Source organism: Carcharodon carcharias, chromosome 2 (assembly GCF_017639515.1).
Source record: "Carcharodon carcharias isolate sCarCar2 chromosome 2, sCarCar2.pri, whole genome shotgun sequence".
Lineage (NCBI taxonomy): Eukaryota > Metazoa > Chordata > Chondrichthyes > Lamniformes > Lamnidae > Carcharodon > Carcharodon carcharias.
The window spans coordinates 25,208,975-25,236,908 of NC_054468.1; the positions used below are offsets into that span (position 1 = coordinate 25,208,975).

Genomic DNA, 27,934 nt, shown 5'->3' on the forward strand with positions numbered 1-27,934 from the left:
GTCAATCAAACAAAGTCAACAGTTCACTCCAGCTGTGCAAACAAGCTCTCACTCAAAATCCTTCTATGCGTCAGAGCCCACATCAAAGCTGCAGATATTAAGATATAAAACAAATTGCAATACTTCTGGTACCTTTAAAGTTTAAATGTTTAAATAGTACACCAAAAATAAGTGTTAACCAAGATAGTTAAAAACAAAAACAGAAACACCTGGAAAAACTCAGCAGGTCTGGCAGCATCGGCAGAGAAGAGCAAAGCTGACGTTTCGAGTCCTCATGACCCTTCAACAGAACAAGGGTCATGAGGACTCGAAACGTCAGCTTTGCTCTTCTCTGCCGATGCTGCCAGACCTGCTGAGTTTTTCCAGGTGTTTCTGTTTTTGTTTTGGATTTCCAGCATCCGCAGTTTTTTGTTTTTAACCAAGATAGTTATTTTTGTTTGTTTACTGTCCAGAGATATGCCTCATATGAATGAGCCACACAAAGGTGGCTTTAAAAAAAAACAAAATAAAATTTTGCCTCAGAGTTTTGCTCCAATAAAAATTAGGTTTACTCACTCTTTTTGGTACACATGACCAGCTAGGATTTGCTCTATTAGCATAATACTTGGCATTTTCAGCATCTTTCGACAAGGACACGGACCATTGAAAATCAACTGATCACAATCAGGGGAACCTTACTTTACTGAGTGTAGCTCCATAAATATAGAAGTGCCCTATTATTTTAATTTTTGGGACTATCATTTGAGGACTTTGTGTCAAACAATTGTGTTGGTTGCAGGAAGATTTTTCCCGGAAACAGGCAAGACATCCAAATATTAGCAATTGGCAGAACATTCAGACAGACAGCCAGCCTTGTCATCGGAGTCTTTCTCTCTTTGAACTGGCCTGCACTCTCTCAGGTACTGGTGACAGACACACACAGAACAGGTCTTTCAGTATTGAGATGTCACAGTGCAAGCACTTTGTATGCTGTGTTAAAATTGTCCTGTAGCTCATTTGCCGATTGTTTGCAGAAAAAGGGCAAAGCTCATTTGGATACTTTGCATGGTTACTTCTATGAGGTTTCTATAACTGCCAACTTTGGTTTGTACCATGCATGCTATGCCCAATATCCATAAACTATGCAAAGGTCTCAACAATAACTTTTGCACTGATCGCTCTTTTGGCCCAACTATTTCACTAAAATAAAGATAATATTTGTATCCAGATCCGGTGGATCAGGGAGACACCATTCATTTACCTCCTCTGCCTCTGTTCAAGCACCTTGAGCGTGCCAAGCTAGACAGCCTCAACCCTCCATTGATCCAGCTCCTGCACTTGAACATTCAATGGATCTTATTGAAAGAATCAGCTTTCCCACTTTGCCCTTGATGCATTGTAACTTCACCAAAATGACCCAAAAAGCAAGTCTCACACCATGTGGGAGCTAAGTCACTGCTTGCACTGCACACCTCATTCCGGAATTGCAGTACCATATTGTCTACCGTATTGTTTGAACCCTAGTGGTTAGATGTTTAAAATCAGACTGCTTATTGATTTTTTTCACCTTCCTGCTTATTAGTAACTATAAAATCTTGAGAGTTTGGCAGAGTTTGAACGGAAAGAAGTACTGCACATTTGGCAATGCAACCTCAGAATGTTATGTGTCAGAGGCGTTCCCTGAGCAGCACAATCAAATTCACACTTAACAGTTTACAACTTGTCCAGGCATAACAGCATTTTAAAATAAGTTGGTTGCTACAAGCTCCTGTGAATTACTGTCGTTTAAGCAAAAGTTGAAAATCCAAGTCTATTTTGACTAGTTCAGGCATGAAATTACAATGTGTGAGTTGATTCTTGACAGTCATATTTTTTTTGAGAATTACCCTTCAGTCCATGTAATTTGCAGGATGAGAACAGTGACACTCTTCAGTTACAGCTGGAAAGCTACAAAAATCAAAATAAGATACCTTCATTGTACTGTAGCAAAAAAACTAGCATGAGAATGACAACTCCCCTACCATCCCCCCCCCACCCCAGCCCCAACCCCCACCCCACTATTACCACCCCCAAAACAACACCCAGGAATAGTAGATAGAACCATCAATTGGTAGTGCAGAAGAACATAAACTCATACACACATAGTCACAGCTTTGACCACAGAGGCCTTTCCATTCCGATTCACAGAAGAGATCATTAATGGATTGTCAAACATCACAGAATCTTTACAGTGCAGAAGGAGGCCATTCGGCCCATCGAGTCTGCACTGGCTCACTGAAAGAGCATTCTGCCTAATCCCCTGCCTTATCCCCATAACCCTGCACATTCATTCTTTTCAAATAGAAATCCAATTCCCTTTGAATACATCAATCAAACCTGCCTCCACCACCCTTTCAGGAAGTTCATTCCAGACTCCAACCACCCTCTGATTGAAAAATCTTTTCCTCACGTCACTTCTACTCCTTTTGCGCATTATTTTTGAATCTGTGCCCTCTAGTTCTTGATGTACTCTTGCGTGGGAGCAGTTTGTCACTATTTACCCTGTCCATACCCCTCAGGAACTTGAATACCTCTATCAAGCCTCCTCTCAGCCTTCTTTTCTCCAAGGAAAACAGTTCCAACCTGTCCAATTTATCCTCATAGCAACAGTTCTTTATTCCTGGAATCATTCTTGTGAATCTCCTCTGTATTCTCTCCAAAGCATTCACATCCTTCCTCAAGTATGGCGCCCAGAACTGGACGCATTACTCTAGATGATGCCTAACTGGTGTCTTATACAAGTTTAACATGACCTTCTTACTCTTGTACTCAATGTCCCTATTAATAAAACTTAGGATACTATATCCTTTATTAACTGCTCCCTCAACAGGCCCTGCCATCTTCAATGATCTGTGTACATATGTACTAAGGTCCCTTTGTCCCTGCACCTTCTTTAGAGTTTCTACCTTTATTTAATACTGTCTCTCCACATTTTTCTTGCCAAAATGAATCACCTCACACTTTTCTGCATTGAACTTCATTTGCAATTTGTCTGCCCAACCCACCAAAATGTCTATGTCCTTCTGAAGTTCAAGACTATCCTTATCACAGTTAACAATGCTTCCAATCTTCATATCATCCACAAATTTTGAAATCATGCCCTGCACACCACAGTCTAAGTCATTAATATATATCAACAAGAGCAAGGGCCCCCTGGGGAATTCCACTACAGACCTTCCTCCAAACTGAAAAACAACCATTTATCACTACTCTCTGTTTCCTGTCACTCAGCCAATTTCTTAACCAAGTGTCTACTTTCCCTTTTATCCCATGAGCTAAAATTTTGCTCACAAGTCTGTTGTGTGGCACTGTATCAAATGCCTTTTGAAAATCCATATTCACCACATCAACGACATTGCCCTTATCAGCTTTCTTTGTTAGCTCCTCAAAAAACTCCAGCAAGTTAGTTAAACATGATTTTCCCTTAATAAATCATTGCTGACTTTCCTTAATCATCCCACCTCTGTCTAAGTGACTATTGATTTTGTCCCGAACTATAGTTTCCAGAAGTTTCCCTACCACTGAAGTCAAACTGATTGGCCTGTAGTTGCTGGTATTATCCTTGCACCCCTTTTTGAACAAGGGTGTAACATTCACAATTTCCCAGTCTTCAGGCACCTCCCCTGTGTCTAAAAAAGACTGGAAGATTATCACCAATGCCTCTGAAATTTCCGCTCTCACCTCCCTCAATATCCTCGGATGCATCTCATCCGGTCCTGATACCTCATTAATTTTAAGTAAAGATAGCCTGCTGCGTGGACATTTTTTTTTGTATTTTAAATCTTTATTCATGGCTTTTAAATTCTTCAACTCCCTGAGGCAGCTCTCTGCCTTCAGGGAGCTTTCAATCCGCACTCGCTCACGCTTATGTCAGCGCCGCCTCCTGTCCCCCACCCCGGCAGTGCTGAGTATTTCAGCGTGCCTTTCACGCTGGCTTGGCTGTTAATTGGCCAATCAGCGTGAGATCGCGGTCGGGGGCTGATTGAGGTTGGCGGTCCATTCCCGGCTGCTCCCAGGCCTGCTGATAGCACACGCCCGCAGAACTATAAATCCTGCCCGTAATTCCATTTGTCAGCCTGTGCCTGTAGTTCATCAATCTTATTAAGTACACTCCGTGCATTCACATACATGCACATTAATCCTGATTTAAGCTTTTTAACTTTCCCCCTTGCTCTGACCCCATCTAATAATTTACTATAGCCTACTCTAGTTCTCCAAGTTCAAACTCTCCAAGTATTCTATTTACCTTGGTACTACTGTCTGATATATTCTCCTTATCAGTTAGTACTTCTCGACTTCCCACTGCCAGTTTCTCTCCTCTCCCCTCTGAATTTCCCCTCAGGTTCCCATCCCCCACCAATCCAGTTTAAACCCTCCCCAACTGCAGTAGCAAACCTCCCCACCTGGACATTAGTCCCAGTCCTGTTAAGGTGTAACCTGTACTCTTGTACAGGACCCACCTGCCCCAGAAGCAGTCCCAGTGTCTCAGAAATCTAAATCCCTCCCTCCTACTCTGTTTCTCCAACCATGTATTGAACTGCTCAATCTTCCTATTCCTATGCTCACTAGCATGTGGCACTGGGAGTAATCCTGAGATCACTGCTCTTGAGGTCCTGCTTTTCAATTTCTTTCCTAACTCCCTAAAATCTGCTTTCAGGGCCTCTTCCCTTTTCCTGCCTATGTCATTGGTCCCAATGTGGACCATGATGTCTGGCTGCTCACCATTGCCCAAAAGAATGTGCTGCAGCCGCTCTGTGACATCCTTGACCCTAGCACCAGGGAGGCAACGTATCATTCTGGAGTCACATCTACAGCTGCAGAAACACCTATCTACTCCTCTAAATATGGAATCCCCTACCACTATAGCACTTCCACTGTCCCACTTGCCCTCCTATGTAGCTGTGCCACGAACTTGGCTCTTGCTACAGTCCTCTGAGGAACCATCTTGCTCACCAGTACCCAAAATGGAAAAGCTGTTAGCAAGATAACCTTAAGGAATTCCTGCACTACCTGCCTGTTTCTCTTAGATACTCTGGCGGTCACTCATTCTCTCTCTGCCTGTGTATTTCTTAGCTGCGGTATGACCACCTCTCTAAATGTGCTATCCACATAATCCTCAACCTTGCTGATGTACCAGAGTGATTCCAGCTGCTGCTCAAATTCTGCAACCCGGAGCTCAAACTTCTGCAGCTGGTGACACTTCCTGCAGATGTAGTCAGCGAGGGCACTTTGTGCCTGCATGACTTCCCACATCCTGCAGGATGCACATTCCTTTGGCAAATTTTTGTGTGTGTGCTCATCAAAATGAATGATGTAAGTGCTGGACACGTTTCCACTTTGGGAATCCATGTTGGCATCAATCACTGTGTTCTCTTCTGTTCTCTGCCCAACAATATGTCTTGACCTTATAAAAAGAAAATCTTTTTTCTGTCCTGGTGTTATTTCCATTTCCCAACTATTCTCTATCAATTTACTAGCATACTAGCACTGAATATTGTCCTTTTTTAATTCATTCTTGGGATGTGTGCATCGCTGGCATTGTCAGTATTTATTGTCTATCCCTAATTGCACTTGAGCTGCCTACAACTGAATGACTTGCTAGACTATTTCAGAAGGCAGTTAAGAGTCAACCACATTTCTGTGGATTGGAAAGGGATGTGTAGGCCAGGTCAGGTAAGGATGGCAGATTTCCTCCCCTGAAGAGCATTAGGGAATTGGACAGATTTTTCCAACAATTTAGTAGTTTCATGATCATCTTATTGAGATGAGCATTTTATTGGTCAAGCATGGTCTGAAGCTGTTGAACTCCTCAAGGCTGTAAAGTGTCTAATCGGAAGATGAGGTGGTTTTCCTCCAGTTTGCATTGGGCTCCACTGGAACATAGTAGGCTAAGGACCGACGTGGGAATGAGAGCAAGATGGTGTGTTGAAATGGAAAGCGACAGGACGATCTAGGTCATGCTTGCTGAGTGAAAGTGTTCTGCAAAGCGGTCACCCAGTCTCCCCAGTGCAGAGGAGACTGCATTGGGAGCAACAAATACAGTAGAAAAGCCTGGTACACAGCTTTGGAACAGGGCATTAAGAGGTGTCCAATTTGTCATGCAATTTTTATTCCCTCCTTTTTTGTTTTCTCTAGAGTTTTCTCCCGAAGCAACTAGCTGAACTCAGAAGATTTGTGCAACTGAACCACCAGCCACCAATTATCATTTGGTTCCTCTACTTACCAGATAAATAAGAACAAATGTTATCACATTGCAATAAGGAACTTTTGAAAGGTTCTCAGCAACAATGAAAACCTTCAGTTTTATGGCAGGTTGCTGAGAATTTCAGCATTTTTTTTTTTGCTAGTTGTCCTTACAACACTATTCAATAACTAAAGGTGATTATTTTCTTTACCTCTGTGAGTCAGTGCAGCAATGTAGCGAAAAATGGTTATTCAAAATGGTCAGATGCTTACTGTATTCCTCAGCTGTCTGTCAGGAAGGAAGGGGAGGGGGAATGGAGGGAACTGGAGAAAAGAGTGGCTTAAAATGTCACTGATAACCTATCCTACTAATAATGTGCTATTATCTATGTTAAGAACTTTGATGGATATGTTGCATTGAATTTCCAAGCAAATATCGACAGCTTATCCCTTGACTGGCCTATAGCAGTGGCATTCGAATCCCTGCGAATGTCATCACATACCCATGGTAGGTACATAATTAGCATCAGTATTGAGAACTACTGTCCCCATTCTACCCACATTGTCAATGTTAACAGGACACAGTGTATGAAGAGACACCTTGGAATCAGTTCAAACCAGTTACATAACGCTGGGGACCATATAATAATAATAAATCACTTATGGTTTGCTTTTTGGCCTGTAATATTTTGTGAATCCTAATTTCCCATCAGTCACTTTCAAATATCCATTACTTTCCATGTAAGCACTCCAAAACATCAATTATGCTCTTTCTAACCACTCCCAGGTATTAATAATCCATTATTTGTCCATCATTCATTCAATCTCCTGGGAGACACATTATTAACACAAAACAACAAAAGAAAATGAGATCGAACCCAAGTATAGGAAGCTGCTGATTTTTTATTCTTTCACAAGATATGGATGTCACTGGCAAGGCCAGCGTTTGTTGCCCATCCCTAATTGCTCTTGAACTGGTTTGAACTGTGCGTTTGAAATAATATTTCATTAACATCAAATTGAGCACTTATTCATAAAGTTTTTCTCTGTAAATAAAGAGTCTCAAATATGTCAGTAGATAGGTAACTGCAGTGGTTGGTTGCTTGTCTTTAACATGCTCTCTAAAGGTGATACAGCGTAGGCCGGGGTCAAGGTTCAGTTCCCCATAGGAGTGTGGGATTGGACTAGCCCCTTGGCCAAAGATCATACCCCACCCTGGAGTCAGGGATTGGACCCCTCTTGCTGAGGTCAGACATCTGACCCACCCCAGAATCAGACATAACCCCCCTCCCCTCTCCCCACCACACCCCCCACCCTCCATCGCACTCCCTGAGTTGTGGATCAGACCTGCCTAGTCTTGCAGTGAATATTAACAGGACAAAGTATATAAAGAGATGACTTGGAATCAGTCAACTGCTCCAGAGTTCTCCATGCCCCATTGGAAGCTAAGCCTGTCAATCAGCTGAGGGGTTGGAGCCAGAGAACATAGATTGACAAAAGAAGTGACTTCTTTATACAGTTGAGTGGTTAGGATGTGGAATGCACTGCATGATAGGGTGATGGAAACAGATTCAATAGTTACCTTACAAATAGGAATTTGATAAATAATTAAAGGAGAAAAATTTGCAGGGATATGGGGAAAGAGCCAGGGAGTGGGATTAACTGGATTGACCTTCGAAAATGCTAGTGCTGACTCAATGGGCTGAATGGCCTCCTGTACCCTACTATTCCAAGATTCCATGATCAATGCTTTCAACTGATTTTGATGAAATAAAAGGGACAGTAGCAATGCAGATGCAAAATTGACTGAGAAATAGGAAACGGTGAGTAATGGTTAATGGATATTTTTCGGACTGGAGGAAGGTTTGTCGTGGAGTTCCCCAGGGGTTGGCATTGGGACCTTTGCTTTCCCTGATATATGTTAATGATCTAGACCTTGATGTGCAGGGGACAAATTTAAAGTTTGCAGATGATACAAAACTTGGAAGCATTATAAACTGTGAGGCAGACAGTGTAGAACTTCAAAAAGACATTGACAAGGTGGTGGAGTGGGCAGATAGGTGGCAGATGAAGTTCAATGCAGAGAAGTGTGAGGCAATTCATTTTGGCAGGAAGAACATAGGCAATATAAAATAAGGGGTACAACTCTAAAGGGTGTGTAAGAACAGAGGGGCCTGGGTGTATATGTGTACAAAACATTGAAGGTGGCAGGACAGGTGGAGAGAGCAGTTAATAAAGCATACTGTATCCTGAGCTTTATTAATAGGGGTGTAGAGTACAAGAGCAAGGAGGTTATGCTGAACTTGTATAGGACCTCAGCTGGAGTATTGTGTACAGTTCTGGCCGCCACATTTAGGAAGGATGTAAACACATTGGAGGGAGTGTAGAAGCGGTTTATAAGAATAGTACCAGGGATGAGAAACTTCAGTTATGAAGTTAGATTGGAGAAGTTGGGTCTGCTCTCCTTGGAGAGGAGATTTGATAGAGGTGTTCAAAATCATGAAGGAGCTGGACAGAATAGAAAGGGAGAAACTGTTCCTGCTTGGAAAATGATCAGGAATGAGATAGCATAGATTTGAAGTGATTTGTAAAAGAAGCAAATGTGATGTGAGAAAAAACTTTTTCACACAGCGAGTAGTTTGGGTCTGGAATGCACTGCCTGGAAGTGCAGCAGAGGCAGGTTCAATCAAGGTATTCAAGAGGGCATTAGATGATTGTTTCTATTTAAATGATGTGCAAGGTTACGGGGGAAAGGCAGGAGAATGGCACTGAGTCATAATGCTCATTTGGAGAGCCGGTGCAGACACAATGGGCCAAATGGCCCCTTCTGCACTGTAACAATTCTGTGATTCTGAGAACTGCATAGAATGTACAGTGCAGAAACAGGCCATTTGGCCCAGCTGGTCCATGCCACTGTTTATGCTCCACACAAGCCACCTCCCACCCTTCTTCATCTAACCCTAATGTATTCCCTTCCGATCCTTTCTCCCTCATATCTATATCTATTTTCCTCTTAAGATGCATCGCCACTAATTGTCCCATCTGCTCCTGATGGTCGTGAGTCCAATATTCTAACTACTCTTTTCCACCGATTCCCTTCTCCAGAATATGAAAGAATCTTTCAATAATATGACTCCATCTGGTCTATTTGATTAACAATACATGGTCTCTGTAAAAATGGGTTGGAGTTATTTATCTGGTTTACTAAGTTGTGCAATATTAGTTGTCCTTCAGGGGAAAAATCTGTCAGGTGAGGTTGTTTAGCTTTGTAACATGAGTAATAGGAAGATAATGATAACCTTTAGAATATGTCTCACAACAGCTTACTCATTCACATTCTTGATCTGGATAACCATCTTTTTCTGTACAGTGAATATCTTATATTCTCAACTGACACACAAAACCACTAGTATTAGTAAATCCCTAAATATCGCATGAACCTGTTCCTATTCATTAGAAACAGTCTTTTGTACTTCATTGATACAGAGTCCGAGTACCTTAACCAGGGCTCAGCAGCGGGAGAGGCAATCTGTATTGACCCTCTGGCTCTCACACCAGCTGCTCTTTAAGTACGAGACAAATCTGGCATTGACCAATTTAATAAGTATTTGGCATAGATTCTTGGAGTCCCTGACCAATTGTGCATTTTTATAAAGGCGAGCCTAATTCCATGCAGGACTTCTCCTAATTTTTAATCCCTCCTGCTTTAAAAGCAGGTAGCCTGAGACTAGGGAATCAACCATAGAACACAGATGTTTACAAATAAATGTTCCTCATCAGCTAATCTCTTTTAAAAGCTAAATTGTTCATTGTTCATTGGTCAACAGTTCAGAATGCAATTATGGTTGAACAGAATTCCAGGTTGAGGACCAGAGGAGATACCAACCAGAGGTTTAAACTCATTTTGTATTGAAGGTTTAACCAGACTTGATGAGGTAGCACATGCATTACTACGCAGTGCATAAAATTAACCTGATTAAACATTAATGAGCCCTAAAGGTATTAAAAGTGAGGTAGTGAGAGAGGAAAATCAAACTAACAGACATTTTACTTTTTCCTACAACAGTCTTGCTGTAGAAGCAATTGCTGTGTCTTTTCTAATAGCTGAAGTCAAATCTTAACCTGTGAAGAAAATAGAAACTAGTAATGAAATGACCATTTAAAAATTCTGCAATACGAGAATATTCATAAGGTAGCAGAGCTATATGGAGTGAATCCAAAAATACTTAAGAAAATGAGAGTGGGAGTTATAGATGGAATTTTTTGCAGCTCATTAAATACAGAATGAATGTTAGAGATTGCCGTTTAAAAGAAAACCAGGTCTGTTGCATTATTCAGAGAATGTTATGCATTCACTATCTACAGCAAGAAGCAAATTGGATTCCATTATGATGGAAGCAATTCAAACAGGTTAAACAAAAGTAAAGGCAAGAATATTGACACCAGCACAGATTTATGAAAGACAGGTGATGCCTAACAAATGTGTTGAATTTATATAATGGTGCAGCAGAACTGCTGGACGATAATCATCTGCTCACTGTTCTGTGTTTTGACTTTCACAAAGCATTTTACAAGATGTGAAATTGGTAAACTCTTGTGATAAAGATGGAAATAATTTGTTGGTTTATAGCTTAGCTTAACAAACCACGTCAATAATACTAATTCAGTTATGTTGATGACAGGATAAAGCCTGTCAGGGACCTCTGTTGGTTTCAACATAATTTACACTGGTAGATCAACTGAGGTCTTCATCTTGGATCATCCAAGGCCTAGAGTGCATTTTTCCTGTTTACTGAAGTCCTGCTCAACCTAACATGACAATGGTCTACCCAGCATGTAGATTTACTGAAGGAATACACTTTTATATATCTATAAATCTATATATCACACAACAGGTGCAAAGTAAAAATATTGCATATCATACTGATGTTGAAAGATGCAGGGCCTTGCTATTGCACTACTTGTAATAATGTTCACTAAACTTCCTTAAAGCACAAATAAAGTTGGTCATTTATCTGCAAAACCTTTTATTTTCAGTCAAGAAGTATTGTACAATATGGTGAACTTGTAGGATTTAATTGATTCAAGTGGTTGTTTATTTTCATCTGTTTCACTTATTTTCAAAGCTGCCATTGGTAGCAGGCAGTGTATTCCCACAGTCAAGTCTCCAATGACTCACATTATGAATAGTTGGCCACAGGCTATGATCAAGGTGTGACTGTAATCAAAGTGCCTGCATTTAGCATCAAATCCTTCATGGGTATCTTGTTCTGGCTCTGGTGTAAACCATTCCTCAGTTTAACAAAAGCAAATGCCTCTAGTTTAAATTTTTTATTGCCCATCCCTAATTGCAGCTGGTGAGCCACCTTCTTGAACCACTGCAGTCCATGTGGTATAGGTACACCCACAGTGCTGTTAGAAAGGCTTTGTCGCAGTTTGATACAGTTGAGTGGCTTTTTACAACTATCAACAATGGCTTCATGGTCACGTTACTGAGACTCGCTTTCAGTTCCAGATTTATTAATTGCATTTAAATTCCATCAGCTGCTGTGGTGGGATTTGAACGACCATTAGCCTGGGCCTCTGGATTACTAGTCTAGTGACATTACCACTACACCACTGCCTCTCCATTTAATACTTTATACTTAAAGTGAGTAAACTATTTTGTTCATTCCTTCACCCCACCCCACCCCCACTAGGGCTATTTGTACCTGTGAAGGGTCATGAGGACACGAAATGTCAACTCTTTTCTTCTCCGCCGATGCTGCCAGACCTGCTGAGTTTTTCCAGGTAATTCTGTTTTTGTTTATCTGTACCTTGTTTGTCCTGCTTTCTATCCTTAATTAGCACATTCCTTAGATAATATCACTACCTTCAACACCTCTTTGTCCTTTTGTCTATGACATCTTTTGGCTATCTCCAAATATCACTGGCCCTCTATCCAGCTCTACCTGTCCCACCCGCCGCCTCCCCACCACCTCCCATTAAAGCAGCTTATATTTCACCTCTTTTCTATTTTTACTTAGTTCTGTTGAAGAGTCATACGGACTCAAAACGTTAACTGTGTTCCCCTCCGCAGATGCTGCTGAGTTTTTCCGGGTATTTTTGTTTTTGTTTTGGATTTCCAGCATCCGCGGTTTTTTAGCGCTTAAATTATTTTGTTTGTTTGTGTTGCTTAAGGCTGATAGTTTTAAATTAATGGTTCTGATGTGACATGGGTTGCCCTTATGCACTCCATGTACTCCTGGCCCCAGAGCAGCAGAGAGAAAACTACAATAGGGCACAGATTTAAAGTAATTTGCCAAACAAACAGAGGGGGAGGTGCAGAAAATTGTTATGCACTGCCTAAAATAGTGCTAGAAGCAAATTCAGTGGTAGCTTTCAAAAGTGAATCAGACCTATAGTTGAAAAGAAAAGAAAAACATTGTAGGACTATGAGGCAAGAGCAGAGAAGTAAGCCTCATTGGTTCGCTCGTTCAAAGAGTCAGCACAGACACAATAAGCTGATTGGCCTCCTTCTGAGCTGTTCTTGTGTAGGAAATCAAGATCAACATGGAAAGATTTTATGATTATATCAGAAGAAAAAGGGTTGCCAAAGATAAAGTGGATCATTTAAAAACAAATGTGGTAATATTGCAAATGAAAAAAGGAAATTGCAGACTTGTCAGATAATTACTTTGTGGTAGTCTTCACTGTAGAAAGGAAGGATAAACATCTTGAATTCTAGGCTAACTAATAATGAATCAAGGGCTGGAACACTCTCAATGGAACTAAAGACTGACAGATTTCCAAGAGTAAGGTTTTAAAGGAAGTAGGTGATAAAGTTATAGATATTTCAGCCACAATATTCCAAAATTCTCTTGATTCAAGAATTAGAATTTAGTTTGGAGGATTATAATTGTAACTCTATTTTTTAAGAAAGGTGAGAGAGATAAACAAGGAAATTATAGTCTTGTTATTGCAACATCTGTTATGGGAAAGTTATTGACATCTAGAATTAAGAGCACAGTGACTAAGCACTTTAATTTAATTTAAACTGATTAGAGAGAGCCAGTGTGGATTTGTAAAGGTCACGTCTAACAGAACAAATTAAATTTTTTGGAGGCATAACTAAAATACAATACTAGGGGAATATCAATGAGTGTAGTTTATATGAAGTTCCAGAAAGCATTCAGTAAGATTCCACATAAAATACTGTTAGATAGGGTCAAAGCTCATAGAGGTAAAGAGAAATTATTGACCTGGATATGAGATTGGTTAGTTTGTAAAAAGCATCAAGGAGGGATAATGGGTATATACTTGAGTTGGAAGGAAGTGACTAGTGCTGGTCTAAAAGGATCTGTGCAGAGGCTTTCAGAATCACAGAATTGTTACAGCACAGTAGGAGGCCATTCAGCCCATTGTGTCTCCACCATCCCTCAAAATGAACAATTGACTTAGTACCATTCCCCCGCCTTCTTCTTGTAACCCTGCACATTCTTCCTTTTTAGATAATAATCCAATTTTCTCTTGAATGCCTCCATTGAACCTGCCTCCACAACACTTTCAGGCAGTGCATTCCAGATCTTAACCATTTGCTGCATGAAAAGGTGTTCCCCTCATGTTGCCATTGCTTCTTTTGTTAATTACCTTAAATCTGTGCCTTCTCATTCTCGATCCTTCCACCAGTGGAAACAGTTTTTCCCTATCTACCCAGTCTAGACACCTCATGATTTTGAATACTTCTATCAAACCTCCTCTCAACCTTCTCTTCTCCAGGGAAAACAGTACCATCTTCTCCTAACTATCTATGTAACTGAAGTTCCTCATCCCTGGAAGCATTCCCATGAATCTTTTCCGCACTCTCTCTGATGCCTTCACATCCTTCCTGAAGTGTGGTGCCCAGAACTGTACACAAAACTCGTTGAACCAGATTTTGTATAGGTTTATCATAGCTTCATTTCTTTTGTATTTTTGTGCACCTATTTATAAAGCCCAGGGTGGCATATGCTTTATTATTCACCTTCTCAACCCACTCTGCCACCTTCAATGAATTGAAGGCCCCTCTGCTTCTGCACTTCCTTTAGAATAGAAACCTTTACTTTATACATCTTCTCCTTGTTCTTCCTACCAAATTAAATCACTACACACTACTTTACATTATATTTCATCTATCACTTGTCTGCCCATTCCACCAATCTATCTATACCCTCTTGAAGTTTGCCACCATCTTCCTCCTTGTTCACAATAATTCCAAATTTTGTCATTAGCAAATTTTGAAATTGTGCCTTGTACAACCAAGTCTAGGTCATTAATGTACATCAAGAAAAGCTGGGGTCCTAGCACTGACTTCTGGGGAACGCCACTATAAACCGTCTCCCAGTCTGAAAAACAACCTTTCACCACTGCTCTTTGTTTCCTGTCACTCGGTCAATTTTGTATCCATGCTGTTACTATCCCTCTTAATCACAGAGAGAAACGTTTTCCCTGGTAAGGAGTTTAGGAGGAGAAAACATAACATTAAAATCAGAGGCAGACCATTCAGGAGAAGTGTTAGGAAAACCTTTTCATGCTAAAGCTAGTGGAAATATTGATGTCCCTCTCACAAAAACCAGGAGATATTAGCTCAGTCAATAATTTTAAAACTAAGATCAATAGATTTTTGCTGGCCACAATGGATAGATGAAATTAGCATATAGATCAGCCACAATCTCATTGAATGACAGAACAGGCTTGAGGGACTGAATGGCTTAATTTTGTTCCTACATTTCTATGTATAATTCTATGAACTCCATGTGGCATTGCTGTCACACACAAAAGCATTTGTTAATAGGAGCTGCCAGTCTTCAGAATCCAAGGTTGGAATGGTCCTGCTGAGCTTTTCCAGCATTTGCTGTTTTTATCTCAGAATCCAAAGTCCTTGTGAAAAATTCCACACTTGCTTTAAAACAGAGCTTGAGTCTCAAGCCCCAGAAAGAGGAATAGATCTGTGCATCAAAACATCTTGAAGACAGGTCCAATATTAATTGACTGGTTTTCTGAGACGATCAGATCCAGAGTGAATAATTTTTAATATCTGTTACATTATTGTTACTTTTAGCTGTCCAAATTGGCTTAAGTTTGGAAGAAAGATGAAAGCCAAAATGATTGAACTGGGGACTTCATTAGTTGATTTTCAGCAGTTTTCTTATTTGTGGCTTTGGTGGGGCTTTTATTTGTTATCTATGTAAGGAAATCAATATGGTTGGCTAAACAGGTTTTTTTCCAAGTTAATCAGAAAAGTGTAACTAATAATATTTTGTTGTACATGTTACTGGCATTCATGAAGACTTGGTGTGTTACTAGCTAGATATAAGATTTTTAATGATATTGTAGATGGGAACATGAAAGTTTAAAAGTAGAATGTGATACTCGGGTGTAGACGCAAGCAAAATCATTAGACAAAAAGGATATGATTAACAGAGATCCACAAAGACTTAACAATTGGGTGAATGTGTAGCAAGTGAAGTTTCATTTTGAAGAAACAAAAAAAAACATAATAAATTGAAAAACGTATTTACAAACTAAGGATAGAATTGTAAAGAAAAATACTTTGGTGTAATAATTGATCAAACATTAATAATATTGTTCCAGCATACAGCAGCAGCTACAAAATCAAATAAAATGTTGGAACATGCAGCGAAACAAATTGCTGAGGGATGATACCCTTAAAAAGGACCATTCCTATTTCTCAAGTGGAGAGATAAGCAAGATGAATTTGAGAGATTTGTGTGTGACAGGTGACAATGAGTTGGCACTCCAAGCAGCCTGATCTAATTAACTAGCTGCCATGTTTTTAATGTTCTGCAGACATTGTACAAAGTCAAATAAGTGTGCTGGCAACTGTACTGAGATATGAGCCCCAATCTTAATCCTGCCTGCCCAGTGGGAATGGGGCAGTTTGGAAGTTAAAGTAGCCATACTTCTGATGCCCTCCCTCCCACCACCATTTCACTTATGGACTTTTCCAAGATGCATACCACAGACAGGTGACCTTACAAACATGTTGGGCCGAATCTTGCTGGAGCAGTGCATCTCTTGACATACGCTGTTAGATAGACATTTTCCTGCATCCATTAAGGGGGGCTGGGCAGAATGGTGCCCCCCCATGGCATGCCACCCAATTTTATATCACCCCCACCCTGCCCACAGGGCATAAAATTCCAGCCTATGAATTTGTATTTGTAATGCACCTCTCGTGAACAAAGGACATCCCAAAATGCTTCCTAGTCTATAAAATACTTTTGAGATAAATTACCTGGAAATATAGGAAAAATGTCAATAAAATTGTACATAGCATTTCCCATATATAGGCCAGAATTTTTCCGTTGGCAAGTTGGGGGCGGGGCCCGTTCACTGTTGCGAAAATGACACGGGATGACGTTGGTCAGAGCTCCCGACGTCATCCCACACCATTTAAATATTCAGAAGGCGGGCAGACAGCCAAATCAGCTGTCCACCCACTGACCTGTCCATGGCCAATTGAGGCCATTGACGGGATAATTAAGACAATTAAAGGCCCTGCCCGTCCAACCTTAAGACTGGTGGGCAGGCCAGGAGCCCCTGCGGGCTTCTGAAAAAACATGAAACCTCATCCACTGGCGGGATGAGGTTTCATGTCTGTTCTTAAAAAGTTTAAGTCATATTTATTTACATGTCCCATCTCGTGTGACATTGTCACATGAGGGGGACATGTTAATAATTTTTTTCACTATTCTATTTTTAAACTTTGAAGCACTGTCAGTGATCTCCCTGAGACAGCACTTGAGCGCACCCCCCCACCCCCTGCACAGGAAGCACATAGTGCTTCCCATCGGGCAACCCGCTGGGTGGCACTTAATTGGCCCGCTCACTTAAAATGGCGGTGGGGCCCACCCGCCCATCAAGGGCAAAATTCTGCCCATAGTGATGAGATAAATTACTGGATAACCTAGTTCTGGTGATGTTGCTTGAGGGATAAGTTGACCAAGGCACTGGGGAGAACTCCCCTGCTGTTCTCCTAGGTAGCACCATAGGATCTTTTACGTCCATCTGGAAATGCAGTCAGGGTCTCCGTTTAACATCTGAAAGACACACTTCCAATTGTCCAGCTCTCCCTTAGCATTCCACTGGGGCATTAGCTTGGACTATGAGCTCAGCTCTCTAAAGTGGGACTTGAAGCCACAAACTTCTGACTCAGAGTTGGGAATGCTACCAAGCTTGAAACCTTGATTAAGAATATAAAAGGAAGGGGTTTTGCCTCACTGATGGGGAAACAATGGTAAAGGTGCAGAAGTCCTCTCATTTTATTCCACACAGTTTTGTGAGTAGGGTTTATTTACACAGTTATATACCAAAGGTCTTGTGCATAGCTTATTTCCTGTACAAGTTATACTTACTTCTATAAATTTTTCTCCATCATATTTTGGTAATAACATGCCCATTGTTATAAAACCATTTGCCCTCTGACTCACCATGTGCAAGAATGGAGATCTGCTGATATGTTCTTACTTATCTACGGGGTAATCTGCTGCAGTGTACTTTTTAATCTGTCAACAGTAAGAGTGCAACAAATATTAATCCTCTGAAAACTTGGTGCACAAGATAGGTTGACCATTGCTGTCTGAGCTGACAACTGTCATGAAAACAGAACCCAACATTGAATGAATAGCCCAGTGTAAAACTGAAAGCTTAAAGGAGCAGACAACATGCTTAATTAAACGACAGATGTTTCAAGATAAAGCCTTGCTTCAAGTTAATCATATGATCAAGGAGGAGTAGGAGAGCAGCAGATGAACACCAGCAACAGGAAGTACTTGAGGGGAGCTGTAATCGTGCTCACTGTCCTATTCCAGCTTCTATAATATTCTGACCACCTCTACAAAAGACCATTGGTCCCAAGAGGTAGAGGTGATATGGGAAGGAAAGAAATTTGGTTGTTGAAGCAAGCTGCTTCCCACTGTGTGGGCCATCACTGTGACCTCAGCCAAGTTGGGTGGGAGCAAGGCAGTCGTTTATGGTGGCGAAGATTCAGTGGAAGGTATCTCTTAATAACATGCACCTTGGTACCATTTGAAAACAGGTAGTATTCAAGAGAAAAATTCAGACCTTTCATTTTAAAGTGAATTGGCTTAAAGACTGAAAATGGCCACTTGACTCACATGAATGAATTGTTTCCCATTCCTGACATGGGAAGTGGTCTTAACCGCAGACAGATGGTGGAAACGTAAACTTTCAACTTAAAGTAACTGTTAAACAGCTTGCAGGATGGAAGGACTTACTTCCAGACGGAAAAAGCCTAAATGAAAACTATTTGTGAATTGGGTCCAAAGCAGTCAGCAAAGTTTCAGAGACTTCAAGAACATGTGAAAACTACAGGAGCATACAACTGACCTACATTGAATGGGCAATTAAATAAACAGAGTTCAAAAATGTGATGACTCGATGTGCAACGCTCAGATCTGCCCACCGGAGAGAAAAGAACAAAGATCTGGACAGAGCTGAGAGTGACCCAAATATTCCATCTGGTAGAACAAAAACCTGACCCATCAGCTGACTCCACTGTTGTGGTGCATTTTACATTATCTTATGTAAAATTATCTTAAGGAGAAAGTAGATAAGTAAATGAGCAAGAAAGGGAAAGGAATAGGAAGATATATTGATAAGGTAAGATGAATTAAGATGGGTGAAGGCTTATGTGGAGCATAAATTCTGGCTTAGACCCATTGTGCATCATGTTTTGTAAATTCTAATAAGTATGAATACAACTCTAATATGTGGATATTGCATTTTCAGCTCTTACATTTTATAATAATACCGTGGACTGAAGTTCCAGAGAGATAATTAATTGGGGGTCAGTTGACAACTTTAAAAGATAGCATCTATTAACATTTGCTATCTCCTCCCAAAATCTCCCTCACTGTCCTAGCTCCCTCTAACAGTTGGACAATTTAACCATTACCATTCCTTTCCATACTGCTTTCTACTAATTTTGCACACTGGCAAACTAAACTCTTGCCATCAGTTACCTCATTGTGAACGTATACATTAACACCCAGGCATTGACTAAAACATGGCTCGTTGGGGTGGGGGAATGGGGTTAGCATCTCCTTTCCCCTTACTTAAGCCTCCTTACTAGCTATCTGTTCCACCACAAGCACAGCCCAAAGCACTGTACTGATGACTGGCCCTTACCAGCAAGTCACATTTTGGCCCCTCTCGCTGGTTCTCTGGCGCCACTTCCTCCTTTGAGCAATTTATCGTATTTCATTCCCCCTGTTCTTATTCAGCATTGTTCCCAAGTCCCACACTGACTTCCTCACTGAGATTTTCTTCTTCCTCTTGGCAGTTAGGCCATGAAATTTGAATCTGTTGTGGCGCTATGTAAGCCGAATTCAGGATGCGCCACCAGCCACTTCTGGTGCAGCTCATGTGGTATACCATGTCCACAGGGATCCCCTGCAATGCACCGGAAGCAACTGAACCAATCCTATTACGGCATTTCACGGCCCTGCTAAAATTGGTGTGATGCCCGCTTTCCAACTTTGGATCACCATCCCGCAAATTCTCTTCTCAGTCACCAAAGATCAAGCATTCGGCTGTAAGGGGTACCTGCCACCACCTTTAACAGTATTTAAAAGAGTAAAATAGTTTTGAATAACTGCTGCTGTTGCAAGGTCTCTGGAAGCACTGTGCAGTGTTTTTGGAGACATTGCGAGTTCTTGGATTTGGCAGGGAATGTTGGTCCATCCTTACAGGATTTAGTGACCTGTCCACACAAAGGATGTAATGGACACAGCACGGCGGTAGCACTTCCCCTGGATTGCAACACACGTGAGAGATAGAGCAGAGATTGTGGAAAGAGGAAGTTGTGCGCAATTTCCCCTGCCAACTTGGAGCCAGACAGGAGGCTGTCAGGCAGGCTAGCCAATGCACCCAGTGTCTGTGTGTATGCCCATCAGCATTCTCCTGTAGGCCACCCCATCAAAGTCCTCATCAGAGCTTCCTGTAGCAGAACCTGCCTGTGATCTCACCCTCCATAAGCTATTCTTTACCCCTGGCGTGGCTGCAAATACCTTGAGCCCAGATGATTCACCCTGTGCTGATCGCACTCTATACTAGCCTCCAAGGTATGTGCAGTGCAAGAATCTAGTCTGGAGGCTGCAAGTGTCAGATCAAAAGGCTACTTCAGTGCTGTGCTGTTTCTCTTTCCCCATGCTGAAGCTACCTCGACTGGGCAGGCAGCAGTTCTTGGGTGTTTGAAAATCAAATGGGGGAAGATTGGTGTGAGAGAAGGCTAGTCAAGTGGGAAGCAAGAGGTCTGTGGTCATAATATTTACAGCTTGTTCATCATGTCAAATAGCAGGATGAGTGGGTGCTCGGAGTTTAGAAGGAACATACCATCATCCGCAAAATTCTAAATGATGCAAGATGCATGGGCTATGTCACATAGTGACATAGCCCATGATGCTGACAGCTATTTCCTTCCTAGGTCTCAGAAGACTCAGGCATCCTTGTTCCCCTCCAGTTTCTGCTCTGCTGCTTCCTATTGTGTGCTACCTTAACCGACAAGAGAGAGGGCAGAATTTCAGTGGTTATGTAGCATTGTGTTTGGGTGATGTGCCTGCCCATAGTTGAATAGCTTGAGGTTTATTGAGGCAACAAGAGGTGGGGCTGAGATAAGGTATCTGGATGTTAGGCCCGAATCCTGAGTGCCACAGATTGATGCTGTGGTGAGTGCTGGATGTGTAGTGTGGTGCACTGAGCAGCATGTGAGGCTGATGGAGAGATGGGTAGGAGGTCATGTGAAGGTGCATTCACTGGCCTTGACCATCTGTGAAAAGCCATTAGGCTTCTTATGAGACTTGTTGCCAGGTCCTTGGAGCCAGATGCTGGAAATTGACCTTCCTGACCATCTGTTCCCCTTGGCTTCGGAGGGGTGTCCTTGAGTGTCTCCTGGTTGCTCGTAGAGCCATGGCACCTCTCCTCCCAACACTAAGGCCTCCAGTGCCACAGTAGTGACCCTGGAACACTCCCTCTGTCCTGGTGCTCCAGTTTCCTTGTTTACAATTGCACCAATAGCATTCAGCAGCCCCCTGTATTTCAGTGCCGCTTCCTTTAAGAGGGAAGTCTGCCTTTAAGAACAAAAAGTTGGCTGTGCAAAATAGTATTGGCACAGGTTACTTGGCCCCTTGCAGAGATCAAAGGGGGTTGACTATCTCAGCTCTCCTGCCACTGAAAAGCTTACACATGCTTTTTTTGCCTTGTGATTCAATGGACTTGATTTTCAAATTGTAGCAAGTCAGTAAGCTGCGTTCAAAACACTGGCAGAAATTCAGGCAAAAGTAGATTTCCATTTCTCAGCAGGTAGAAATTTTGCTAGCACCTCAATTCTTTTCCAAACCATGCAATAAGCTCCTGTTTCCTATTTACAAAAGAAGAATACAGCTCTTTAGAAATTTGATTTTTTTTTTGAGTACAGTTCTTTGGTTTGAAGTGTTTTGTCCTCTCTCTGCAGCTATGTGCCATCTGTAGCTGAGAGGTAGAAGCATAGAAAATTTACAGCACAGAAGGAGATCATTCAACCCATCATGTCTTTGCCAGCCAAGAGTTGTCTGGCCTAATCCTACTTTTCAACTCTTGGTCCATAGCCCTGTGGCTTACATTTTATGGCCACAGGTATGTGCACTTGTACAAAGAAATGATCTATTCCATACAAGACAGACAAATAATTCTATTTGCATGGATTTTTAAATACTAGTTGTGTCTTCGCAGCTTCATTAGCAACTGACTGAGGTTATGGATTAATTGGATGATCAAACGTGGTTAACATATTGCCTGGTTTATGGTACTTCAAGTGCACATCCAAGTAATTTCTAAAGGCGATGAGAATTTCTGCCTCTACTACCTTTTGTGACAGTGAGTTTTATTTCTCACCTTCTACAAATTATCCTTTAAATTTATGTCCTCTGGTCATCGACCTCTGCTGAGGAAAATAGGTTCCTTTCAACTCACTCTGTCTAGACCAGTGATAATTTTACACACCTCAATTAAAATCTCCCCTCAGCCTCCTCTATTCCAAAGAAAGCAACATATCAAAACTTTCCTTGTAGTTAAAGTTCTCCATATCTAGCAACATCCTAGTAAATCTGCTCTGCATCCTGTTACGACAGTGGAGTAGTGGTACCTACAAGCAATCTAAATTGTTCAAGGATGACCTGTGTTTTTTTTTGGAAGAAATACAAGTAAAGACACTGAGCAAAAGATGGCTGGTAATGTAAAGTGACCATTTTCTGGAAAATTCCTGTGTGGATTATACTTGACCAACTGGTTCTGAGAGGACATGGAATATCGCACCTGAAGGGTGTCATGGCTTTCTTCAAACAGAGGCACTCGGAAGGGAGATAGGAAAGATGCAAAACACAACTTTAATCTCCTGTGGTTGTGGAGTTAAAAGACTGATTTGCACATCTCAGCCGACATCCGAAATCCATCTCCTGTTGATTTCTATTTCAGAATGTGTAAATAGTCTGAGATAGAAAGATCATGGACTCTGTGTGCAAATCATAGTTTTTCCCTTTGCAGAATACAGTTAAAAAGCTGGTGCGCTTGTGTGTGACAGCACCATGCCTGTATCTGAAGAGGATTTAAAAATTATGGTCAGGGCTGTTTTCTCTCTCACTTCTGTTAGCAGCCTGGGATACATTTAAGCAGGGTTGGCAACAGTTTTACTTTCAAAGATGCTGAACCCATTAATATTTCCTTGCTCGCTATGTTTATCCAAAATTTCACACTACTCCTCAACTACAATGTCTGCACCGCTTCCCACTGGTGTGAAGACAGATGCAGAGTATTCATTAAGAATTGTGCTCACTTCCGCCTCCACACACACATTCCCTTTTTTAGGTTTTTGATTAAAATCAACACCAATCTTACAGATTGAAAATACAGCCACTCAATTAATAGAATGGATTCTACGGAGATCAGTGCAAGGAAAAATCAAGTGGAGTGCATAAGATCATAAGAGCAGGAGTAGGCCATTCGGCCCCTCGAGCCTGCTCCGCCATTCAATAAGATCATGGCTGATCTGTTTGTGGTCTTGACTCCATTTCTTGCCTGCTGCCCCTTCCCCACCCCAACCCCACATAACCCTTGACTCCCTTGTCAATCATAAATCTGTCTAACTCAGCCTTGAATATACTCAATGACCCAGCCTCCACTGCTGTCCAAACGCTAACCAGCCTCAGAGAAGAAATTCCTCCTCTTTGTCGTAAATGGGAAACCCCTATATTTAAACTGTGTGCCCTAGTTCTATATTACCCCACAAAATGAAACATCCTCACAGCATAGATCTTCCTCTTTCCTCTTTGTCAGTGGGTGCATGGGCACAGCTTAGTAATGAACTTGCTTCCGCTTTTGCCTGCCTTTTGTGGAGGGAAGAGTGGGGGAAGTTTCCAGCTTCACTCAGCCATTCAGCACAGTGTTGTGGCCAAGATCAGGGCCATGCATTAAGGTTTTAGTGGGTCAAGCTACTGTATCACATTTTTTAATGTAATCCTACCACCCTATTATTGGGCTAGGAAGTTTGCCTCTCATTTCTTCTCCAACAAAATTAAGGTTCCTTTAAAAACAGATCTCATTTTTAAATTTACAGACAATTCATTAACTTAAATGTCAAATCTAATAATTTTAAATAGTATAATCTCCTTAATTTTATTTTAAGTTAGGATCTTATTTCTCAATTCAGCCATGAGACATTAATCTTATTTCATTCTTTGCCTCATTAAATGCATTTTTGATATAAATACAAATGCAGTTTTCAAATCTCATTTGTTATATTTTTGCTCTCTTGCCTTCTTTCATTGTCACACTCGTACTCCTTATGGTAATGATACATGTGGAAGCAGAGAGATCAGAGTGGGATTGGTATCTCGGTTCTTGCAGCTGGGCTCAGTAACTGTTGTAAGGTTGGGCACGGAGGAGCATAGCGTCCTAATGGGGCAACCTGGATACTCCTTATCTGTTACCTGAATTTATGCCCATTTAAACTAATCTGATGCACTCCTCCCCACCCAGTTTTTCTTTATGTGCTCAGATCAAATGATCAGAGAGCTTCAGGTTCAGAAACAGAGACATGTGCCCATGTGTCTCCACTTCCACCTGAGCACTTTAGGACAATTAGAGAAGTTGGGAAAATGTGTGAAGTATTATCAATTTATTTTATATGAAGTCTTAGTTTCCTCGGGAATTCCATTAGAATGATAATTTGGCCTAGGATTAAGTCCATAAACCAGATTGGCTTCCAGTTCTACATTAAAGCCTGATGATGTGAGAGTGTGAAACAGCCAGCTGCATTTCCATTCAATCACAAGAGTTTAATGTGCTCAGGAATCAGTGCAGCAAAATTGGTAAAACATGAGCTTGCTATTAGAATTCCCCATGGGACAAATTGTTAATCTCGCCAGTGCTGCCTTGGCAATACTGAGCATTTCTTTACAAAGAAGAAGAAAAGAAATCAAAGAGCCTGTCACCTTGGGACTCTCTCAATGCACCTCTTGCTATACAGCTGCATTAACAGTGGCTTAAGTGGGCTTCTATTTCCTGCAGCCTTGCACATGGTGATTCAAATTGAGACCAACATGGCAATATATTTTCATAAAATACTCATTAAACTATTAAATGGCATTATTGTGGCCAATTTGTTTTAATTTTGAAAATTTCTGAGTAAAAACTTCCTTCCGCTTTTGCCCTGGGGTGAAAAATGCTGGAGGCTCCGAGCTTCACTCAACCATTCAACACAGTGTCGTGGCCATGGAAAAGAATTTTGACTGAAGAGAACTGACTGGTATGATTCGAGCACTATAGTTTCAGCTCTTGGACCAGCTAGGCTAATGGATGAAACATTCCTCCTTTTACAGGCTTTTAGGGTCTTGACAAGTCTCAACCCAACATCTAACATCTCCAAACAGAAGGGTCCATTCAGGCTTCTCTTGCATTCATCCTAGCAGCTGTTACAAAGTGGCTTTGCCAGAGGTTTGGGAATGGTTTGTTGTCCTGCTTTCTGCATTGGTGTAGTGTTAATCATCTAAAGAGGGGAAGCAGGGAGAGGAAAGAAAAAAGGCTTCAAAAATAAACTGGAAGCATTCAATAATATTTGTGTAACTGTGGAAGCCAAATAGTACTGTCACCCTTGGAACTTCCCTTTTGATCAGAGTTACAAGTGATTACAAAACTGGGTAGATCACTGACCTAATTTTACTGCCCAGAGATCACAGTGATTCAGTGGTCTCCTTACAGATTATGCTGATCATGCTGAACAGGTCTCATTATCTCTTTGACGCTTTTGTGATGCTGTACAAATGAGGCAATTTCCTACTTTCTGTATAGTTTATATTTTGCAATTGCATGTTGCTGCTGACTATGATTCTTGAAAATTGACTGTAAATAGATTACTTGTTTGGGCTTTATAATTAAATACTAGAAAGTGGTTGTGGCTCAGGGAATTACAGGGCGCTTCAGATAGGCTTTCTTTTCTCTCCAAGCTGATCAGCCTTGTGTTTCATCGACTGCCTTTGCATTATCAGTATCTCAGAAGCTGCCTTTTTCTGTTTGTGAAAAAAAATCCATTTATTAAATTAGAAAAGATTAAAGTTGTAATGAAATAGAAAGATGACATTAAATAAAAAGAAGATTGATTACTGTGCTGAAATCTGCTAGGTTCTGACAGATAGTGAAAAATGAGTATGTTCTATCAGTATGCTCAGGAGCCCTCCGCACCATCAGATCTCTGCTTTTTCAATACGTTTATGGACAAAGTATTATTGACAAGCCTGTTCTTTAATGGCATCAGATTAACATTTAACTTCTGGGAAACTTTTGAAAGATGAATTTCAGTTTTAACTTCCTGATATTTCCTGAGGTTAACTGAAATTGTTTTTAAGAGTCAACTTTATTTTAGTAATGATAGAGAAAGAAGATGTGTTTGAACTGAAGTGTTTGACATGTCTGAAAACACTCATGTTCTGTAGAATAGTTGAACATTTCAGTTTACCTAGAATTTACAGCACAGAAACAGGCCGTTCGGCCCCATTGGTCTATGCCAATGTTTATGTTCCACATGAGCCTCCTGCTGCCCCTATTCACCCAATCCTATCAGCATAACTTTTTATTCACTTCTCCGTCAGGTATTTATCTAGCTTTCCCTTAAATGCACCTCTGCTGTTAGCCTCAACTATTCCTTCTGTTAATATGTTCCACAAGCTTATATCTCTCTGGGTAAAGATGTTTGCTGTTCTCAGAGAGTTCTAGAGATGTGGCTTTTCTAACAGCAATTCCAGAAAAGGTTTTACTTCTCATTGGCTTTTTTGAAACAAGTTTCAATGTTTTTCCAACCTTGACAATGTTCTCTCCTCTCCTCCTGCAAATGTTGACTTGTCTTGGTGCACTATTCTACGGCACCATTAAGATACTTTCGTCGGCTGTTGTCTCTGGTAATGGTCTCACTGCAACTCCCGTTAAGTGAACGTCAAAACCCTTCTGGACCAGAAGCTGCTGTGCTGTCACTTTGGGTGATCTCAGTCCAGTTTCTATTGGGTACCATTATGATCTCCCATCATGTGGAGATTGATCCTAACTTGACAAACTCACTGAGAATCCATTGAGATCCTCAGTGTGGAAAATGTTGACTGATGAAGCGAGACTAAGATACTGGAATAAAAGCAGAAAATGAAAGAAATACTCCGCAGGTCAGTCAGCATCTGTGGAGAGAGAAAAATGGCTCATTAACGTTTCAGATTTGTCTCCCTCTGTTACATGTTGTGTCTGACCTATGAGTGTTTTATATTAATGTGAAATATAAAATGAGAAATGTTCCCCTTGTTAGATCTAACATTTTTCACCTTGATGTGGAATGGAAGCTTGTAACTTTCAAGAGGACTGTCCCAACTTCATAGTGAGAAATATATGGGAGTCCCTGAAAAAATGGCACAGATGAGCATGTACAGATGTTTACCTTGAGTCATCTGCCAAACTGACACCAAGCCGTCTGGTTAAAACCCCACAGAATTTCAGAGATGTATTTTTTTCTTAAAAATAAAGGAGCCAATTTATTTAATTGACTGCAATTTCTCAGGTAGGTGGAAGACAGTGAAAATTTTTATATCTGTAAACCTAGTTACATTAGAAATCAGATTTGTGTGGGGACGAGCACTAATTTGGGTTAGTAGAGATAATAGAGTTAATTCCACAAACTCAGACAATCAGTGGCAATGACGAACAAAGCAGTCATGGTTGGAAATAGGTTTACAACTCTATAGATTCTCTAACTCGCACTACCTGACAGCATGGCATCCCACCCGGAGAACTGGAAATGCAAATTTGCCCTAAACCAACTTTTCCCAAGATCCTCTTGGGGCAGGGTCTGCCAGTCGGCGAGCGGTGGTGGGGCACGTTCACCGACACATAAAATGACGCGGGATGACGTCTGGTGGAACTCCCGACGTCACCCCACGTCATTTCCATTTTCAGGTCGGCAGGGGCACAGCCAAGTCAGTTGCGCACCCACCGACCTGTCAGTGGCCTATTGAGGCCATTGAGAAACTAATTAAAATCATTAATGGACCTACCCATCCAACCTTAAGGTTGGCGGGCAGGCCAGAAGCCTGTCGGGCTTCAGAAAAAGCATGAAACCTCATCCACAGGTGGGATGAGGTTTCATGATGGTATTTAAATTTTTAAT

General features: G+C 41.2%; 1 protein-coding gene across 2 annotated transcripts in view; it reads left to right on the forward strand.

Annotated features, from left to right (window-relative positions):
- Positions 1-27,934, forward strand: part of LOC121268984 (sodium/hydrogen exchanger 9-like) — a 368,207-nt gene that overhangs the window by 321,341 nt on the left and 18,932 nt on the right. Inside the window, exon 15 of one of the 2 annotated variants that reach the window (XM_041173310.1) lies at positions 6,154-6,190. The exons of the other annotated variant lie outside the window; for it this stretch is intronic. The gene's annotated coding sequence lies outside the window, so the exon portion shown is untranslated. Of the gene's footprint in view, positions 1-6,153; positions 6,191-27,934 lie in introns of those variants that run through there. 2 annotated transcript variants of the gene reach the window in all.